The following is an 8,190-nucleotide window of genomic DNA, read 5'->3' as shown; positions in this document are numbered from 1 at the left end:
TACAGCCCAATATAGTATGTTATACAGCCCAATATAGTATGTTGTACAGCCCAATATAGTATGTTGTACAGCCCAATATGGTATGTTGTACAGCCCAATATAGTATGTTGTACAGCCTAATTACACAGCGACATGTAAACACGAATAAGCAGGTATAAGAGGGTTGCCAAAACTGCTTGCGGCTAATAACTATTAGTACTGTTATTTTGTACAATATTCAAGGTACCTAGGGACTATGCTGTCATATCATGACCTTAAATTCAGGTCAACTTGGAGACAGTTCCGAGATATGACGGGAAAAGTTTGGGAGGCGAATCCATAAATGGTCTTTTACTGTCATGACTACACATACTTTGTTTCGCCTTTTTTTTCAAAAATGTAAATATGTGGTGCAGAACCTAGCCTAAAAATAATAGAATTTGCAAAAAAGCACGTGCCTATAATACAGTTTATAACCATATGATCACCATGCCACATTTTATTTAGATAGCTTGCAAAAGCCTAATGNGGGGGGGGGTCTGTTACATTTTGTGGGGGAGTTTACAATTTGATTATATTTTTGTTTTGTCGGAAATGCTCCTCTAGGTTTTGAAATTCATGAATGAAGGTGTAGTTCTACGTATCTCTCCTTCTGTTTTAATAATAATTGAGACCGATTTTGGTTGCCACTTGTCCAAGAAGGACAGAACACCTGCACGGTGCATTAATATGTACCACAAATATACACTTTTCCTTTTGAGTCCATTAGCAAAAGTGGTAACAGTGGCACGTGTCTCGTTCTACGCTGTTACAGGTATTTAAACATGTTACCGTGTAAGTTTATCAAACTGTCCTTTGTCCTTGTTGAACAAATATAAATGTAAAAATATCGGGAATGTTACCAATGGTCATGATTTACACACATTGATGAACATTTATTATTGTGTAGCTATAGTGTAAGCTATCCAAACAAACGACTTCAAATATATTTATAAGAGTTGGCTCTCACGTAAATCAGCATAAAGAAGTAGTATAGCATTTCCCTATATGTTACTATCGGACTATGTCGGCATCGTAACATTCTTAACAACGCTCAGTTAGTGTAAGGAGACAAACTTTCTAAATGTAGTTTTGTCAAACGTGGCAAATTATGAATTTGTTTTTAACAATTTAACTTTGTTTTACCCGTTTATATAAATGTATCAAATAGAGGTTTATGGGATTTAATCGGAACATCGCAGATGAAATGATCCCATTAATAATCTAAACCAGATCGGAATATTTAACTTGTGCGACATATATTCTCAATTGATTACATAAAGGCACTGAGTTGTCGGCGTCGATTGTCGAATGAGAAGTGTTCGTAGTTAACATCAATGCCAATGTGCTTGGATGAATACCAGAGAGACAGATATACATACGCACTTTGAAAAAGAATATTTCTTTTAAAACTATGTTGTACCGCACGTCGATACTCCATAGCGTTTTATAATTCGAAAATAAAAAAGCCGACAAAACTGTCTGCGTGTCGAAAAGAAGGTCAAAGGATGACATTAAAATGTACGGTTAGTGGATTTTGGAACTGAAAAGAATGCCATTTAAAACTCGATATATAAAATGATCCAAGTTTGAAAGAGATGGAAGGGACATAACTCATCGTCAAATAATGTTTTTCTCGTTATAATAATGTACTCGCGTCACTTGTTGAGTTATGATCATAAACTAAATCCGGGTGTAATGAAAATATGTACATTAAACCCGAATTAGTGATATGACAGTTCTAAAGTCTGGGCCACATGGGAGAGTTAAAGGGAGGTATAGAGAATTGGTGTGGAACGCATGACGATGTTATTTCAAGTCGTGGGTGTTAAGAGGAGAAATGGGGATCACATCCATTAATGACTAACTTGTCGGTTTTTCATTTAAAATATCCTCTCTTGGAGAGTCTTCTCCCAAAGGAGTATTCCTTCATGAGTTTGACTCTCTTCGTACATAATTAAGTAAATAGTTTGGGGCTTTGTGTGTGGTAGGAAGAGTTCTAAAGAAAAAGTGGGATGAAACACAATCAGGGGTGTACAATACTTACCGTTACAAAAGTTCGGATAGGTCACCCTTCCCATACCTACATGGTCTTGTCCGCTCGACCATTGTGACGACAGGCAAACCTTACTATATATCGATTCATGAAATTCAATTTCCGAACCCATAAGTAGAATATAAATGATTTCCAAACATAATCCAGCGATCCGTTGAATAATAATTCGATTTATCTGTCAACGATTTAACCCTAGTCTTTAATCATCCGAACAACGATTATTGTTGAATCAGTTTGGATAATGGGATGTCCGTTCTGCTTGAATAATTTTGAGGAGATATTAAACGCACGTGAAATGTCTTATGATTTAGGAAGTTCAGTGCTCGGTAAGCTACATACCAAAAGTCTATATCTATAACGGCTCGATTTCTTTTGGTTTTTGTAAACACGTCAGTCAGCATAGGGTGTGCCTTAATAAAATATTTAAATTTGACTTTTTCGATATATTTTGAAACTGTATAGGTGTGAATGCGTACATGTACTTCATTTATTCAAATTAATAACAGATGATAACAAATGGTAGGTATATTTTAATGACTCAGCATACTAGTATATGATAATTACTGTAACAGTACCGGGAACTTAATGCAGGCTCACAGCATCCGGACAGCAGCTTGGGTGGCGGCGGCATCATTGATGCCTAGTGGCGGTATTATTTTCCGCACCTTCACAAAACATGTTTTATTCAAGTCTTCTGTTTAGATATTTCAAGAAAGAAATGATTTCAAGAGAACAAGCGATACAGAATATTTTAATAAGTCCGGCAACCCTTCCATTTTCGATCGGGTGAGCCATTTACGCCAAAACCCTTGTCTTTGTTGTATGTTTAGTAAACAGAACTTCGCTGCATGTTCTAGTATCAAAGATATACATTTGAAATTATTGTGACATCTCTGAGCTGCGGGGTGGACGCTGGAATACAAAAGGAAGGCATTTATATTAGGTATTTCGGAAGCCTTTCTATAATTCGCAACTATAGCTATTGCTTCATAAAACATTGGCTCGTGTCAAAGTGAGACAACACTGCCAGCTGGTCAGAGCCTTGGAAAACCTACCTCCCCCTTCCACACAAAGAACATATAAATATATGTGGGAGTTGGGGTTGGGTAGCCTGCTCTCCAGCAGTTTGACCTTTAATTTTAGGAATCTATGTTGATCTGGTATCTTTGGTATGGTATCTGGTTTTATGTTATATTTCATATGGCGGCGGTATTATTTGCCGCACCTTCACAAAACATATTTTATTTCAAGTCTTCTGTTAAGATATTTCAAGAAAGAAATGATTTCAAGAGAACAAGCTATACAGAATAATTTGATAAATCCGGCAACCCTTCCATTTTCGATCGGGAGAGCCACTTACGCCAAAACCCTTGTCTTTGTTGTATGTTATAGTATCAAAGATATACATATGTAATTATTGTGACATCTCTGAGTTGCGGGGTGGACGCTGGAATACAAAAGGAAGGACAAAAAATAGTAATAAATAGAAAACTATCAATAACCAGAAGGTGTGGTCAGGATCAGGGCTCTGTTGAAAATCATCTCAATAATGGAATGAAGAAAGAAAACCAGTTAAACTTTCTTCCTTATAATACCGTTTCCTTTTCGTTCATTTTTGTATATCTGGCGTTCAGATGATCCATCCAAAGACCCGCATAATTGTTTTCTACGGAGTTCAGTAAATATATTTCGTAAGATAAGATTGACACAAAAGTTTTTAAACAATATAGATAAATACGTCATATATATTTATTAATTAATATTTAGATATATTTTAATTTTAATTTGTTGTGTATAGAGATGATCATTCCAATGCACAGCATTTAAGACACAACAACTATTTACATGTCACCCACGTGCCTCTGTTTACAAACAGACAGGCGTTGGACTATTTAACTGACAGGATGGGCTAAAAATAGTCATTCCCTGACTAGAGAGTATGGCAAACGATATCTAATCTCTGGGGTATGATCCGTCAATGCATCAGCGCTATGCATCTCGATGTGCTGTTACACGTGATTACCGGACGGTCATGTGTTTAGCACAGGCAGAAAGTATCTGTATCTTGTTCAATCATACAATCAATATACATGGATAAAAACGATGTTTCGTGATTTCTGTTGTGATTTGTCGGTAGAAGGATTTCGTTGGACTGATATATTAAACTGATTTTAGTATTATGGTACTCTCTTTGGAATTTTGTTTCGATGAAGATATTTATAGAAAAATGTAATGACTTCAGAAATATGCATGGAGTTTTCATTGCCTTTATTTAGAGAAAATTTGCTTTAAATTGCCAGGAACATCTTTATGTTAAAAAATATTGAAGCATGAAATGAAAACAAGTGAATAGAATAAATGCTAACTCATACTCATAAGATGCTAATACCATTAAGAATATGCATGAAGTATTATTATATTTAATCTTGCAAATGACAGTATATTTTCGTATTATTGATTTACATTTTTTCTGATGAATTTATCTAAATTCCTTTTTATTACCGTAACAGATTACTATAGCATTCGATTGTATGTTTATTTCTATTATAATTTAAATCGGTTGATTTTGAGTTGTCCTTTATAAAGGTAATAAAGTCCTGAAATTAGCATGATACAAATGCATACTATTCATAGCTGAGGTGATTAACATATCACCCTCAAAATATAACTGGGGTCACAAGCAAAATAGAAAATCTCTGTTCGTCCTTAGAATATTAAGTTATTAACATTACCAACAAATTCTCCCCTAAAATTATCAAGGATTTAAGTCTTCAAACAACAAACTCGGACATGAGAATGCAGCGGAGGTACAAATGACAATATGTACGTTTTGACAGATGTTTTTAGAAATATTCGAGGTTGCACGGGATTGGAACTCCCTCCCAAATAAATTTTGGAAGGTATGTTATTTTCCATGATCGAACAGAAAGATCCACACCTGGAACAGATCTGTTTTATTTTCCGGAATTCAGCTGACTGAATCAGATATGACATAGCCGTGCTATCGTACTTTAACCTAACATTTAGTAATGAGAGTTTTTAATGAGTTCTTATTATGTCTGACAGTCTTCACTGCTTTTTTCTTGTAATCAAATACCTTTTAAAATAATGATTGTTGTTTTTGATTAACACTTATTGGTACATGCATGTATTCTATATTTTTTTCATGTGGGCCATAGTAGAAGGTATGTACATTTTAACTGATAGTGTCTAAATTTTTAAGTAATATTGCGTTGTTGAATATATGTTTGCATTTAAACACTATTCCTTTCATAATGACTTTTTACCTCAAGTATTATATATCTACTGCATTACGGTGAAGCACGTGCGTTTTTATTCAAACACTTTTCCTGTCATAATTACTATTTACTGAAAGTATTATATCTACATGTTTTACGGTTCAAACATGTGTGTTGTATTTAAACACTATTCCTTTCATAATTACTATTTACCAAACCTAAAGTATTATATCTACATGTTTTACGGTGAAACATGTGCGTTTTTATTTAAACACTATTCCTATCATAATAACTATTTACCGAAAGTATTATATCTACATGTTTTACGGTTCAAACATGTGTGATGTATTTAAACACTATTCCTATCATAATTACTATTTACCAAACCCAAAGTATTATATCTACATGTGTTACGGTGAAACATGTGCGTTTTTATTTAAACACTATTCCTATCATAATAACTATTTACCCAAAGTATTATATCTACATGTGTTACGGTGAAACATGTGCGTTTGTATTTAAACACTATTCCTATCATAATTACTATTTACCAGTAGTATTGTATCTACTATATTACGGCGAAAAATATGTGTTTGTATTTTAACACTATTCCTATCATAATTACTATTCACCAAACCCAAAGTATTATATCTACATGTGTTACGGTGAAATATGTGCGTTTGTATTTAAACACTATTCCTATCATAATTACTATTTACCAGTAGTATTGTATCTACTATATTACGGCGAAAAATATGTGTTTGTATTTTAACACTATTCCTATCATAATTACTATTCACCAAACCCAAAGTATTATATCTACATGTGTTACGGTGAAACATGTGCGTTTGTATTTTAACACTATTCCTATCATAATTACTATTTACCAAACCCAAAGTATTATATCTACATGTGTTACGGTGAAATATGTGCGTTTGTATTTAAACACTACTCCTATCATAATTACTATTTACCAGTAGTATTGTATCTACTATATTACGGCGAAACATGTGTTTGTATTTGAACGATATTCCTAACATATGAATGACTTTTTACCCATGTTATAGTATCTACTGTATTACGTTGTAACATATTAATGACTTTTTACCCATGTTATAGTATCTACTGTATGACGTTGTAACATATTAATTACTTTTTACCCATGTTATAGTATCTACTGTATTACGTTGTAACATATGCGATCATACATGTACATACATTGTATATCTATTCTCTTACTTGTATTTTTTTCTCTCAGTGCGCATGTATTGTTTTTGATTATATAGTCGTGTATGTGTTTGTTTCGTTATAATTATTCTCTTGAAATAATGTTCCGTGTATGTATGTGTTCGACAATAAAGAAAGAAAGTATTGGCATAAAAATTAGAACATTTTCTGTAATGCTTGACGGCTGAAGAGCACGGATAATAAATTCGTATATGTGATTGTTATTCAAGATCATTTGCTTCTCATCATAGGCAGTGATGCTAATGATTTTTTTTATTACAAACTTTTAAAAGAAAACCCGGATGGAACTAGAAAATATCGGAACGCGAGCTATATCATTCAATAATGACGTCTAGATAGCATGACTCAGGAATAACTTGTTAAGATTACGAAAATAATCGCAATAGAATAAAAGCAAAATTTACGAAACAAAATTAATAAGATTAACAAGTAAATATACAGAAATAGCGGATTGATTAAAAACGACACACAAAAAGATAATCAAGATTAGATTCTGTATATGAATGTAATGTCCAGTGAATAGAAGACTTGTAAAGAACTGGCCTTTATCTCAGATCACTATGTACCAATAATTCTGTTAAAATTAAATGAGTTTAAAAAAGTAGCTTAGGAACATTCAATGTTTGATATAAGTTATTAGTTTTATAACTAGCAATACCACACGGTGTGTGACTGTGAAGTTATTTCACCGGAAAACAATCACATTTGGAAGTTATTTTGGAGGTTATATTTTGCACATAAATGATAATGAACCCAACTGTGCCAATCCGAGTTTCTATATTGTCAACTCTTTCTTCATCAGGGATTTATCAGATGTAACACATATATAATATGTAACATCAAAACACATGGACATCATACACCACTTTCCGTACCGCTAACTTACACATTTTATACGAGAAAAAAACATATGTACACACAACTGACAACATATTGACACCCACTACAATATGCCGTACACATTCATACGCTCACGTAAAAGGTATCGACCGTTGACAGGTGTTGAAGACAGATTTACTGGGGACCTCTTTATCCTGCAGATACATATTTACTTAAAATATAAGCTTTCGGTGTCGTAAAATAACCAAACATATGTATTGTGTTCTAAATGAACCACCAGATCAGCGCGCACACACGAATATTAAGTTGTACGAAGACCTCCTCTAATCAGTCAATCAATTATACTAATTATATCCAGAAGGGTTTGCGAAACGTTGATTCGGGCCCCTCTGGTGATATGTTTTTAGAAAACAAAATGAATTCAAAAATTAAGTCTTTGTTTGCTTATTTATAAAGGGAAAAAATACAATAATTAATGCATAATGTATATTTATATCGTTTATATCTTGAACATTGAAGACTAACTAATTATAGTCCTACGTATATAATAACTATCTCTCTCATAAATAAGTAGCTACATATAAAGGGGAAAGCTCTTAATAATATGAAAAAAGAACAGCCTATAAGCGAGCGCACCCCTTTGTGATGATAGTTACTAGATCTCGGGGACCTGCGGCGCCCCAGCTAAGAACTTCATAGGAAACACAACGAACAGAATCCCTCCTTATAATTAGGACGTACATGCGCTGAAAATTCTATCATGAAAATGAAATGAATGGTAGTTTAAAA

Source organism: Mizuhopecten yessoensis, unplaced genomic scaffold, assembly GCF_002113885.1.
Source record: "Mizuhopecten yessoensis strain PY_sf001 unplaced genomic scaffold, ASM211388v2 scaffold1079, whole genome shotgun sequence".
NCBI lineage: Eukaryota > Metazoa > Mollusca > Bivalvia > Pectinida > Pectinidae > Mizuhopecten > Mizuhopecten yessoensis.
This window is presented reverse-complemented; position numbering follows the sequence as displayed.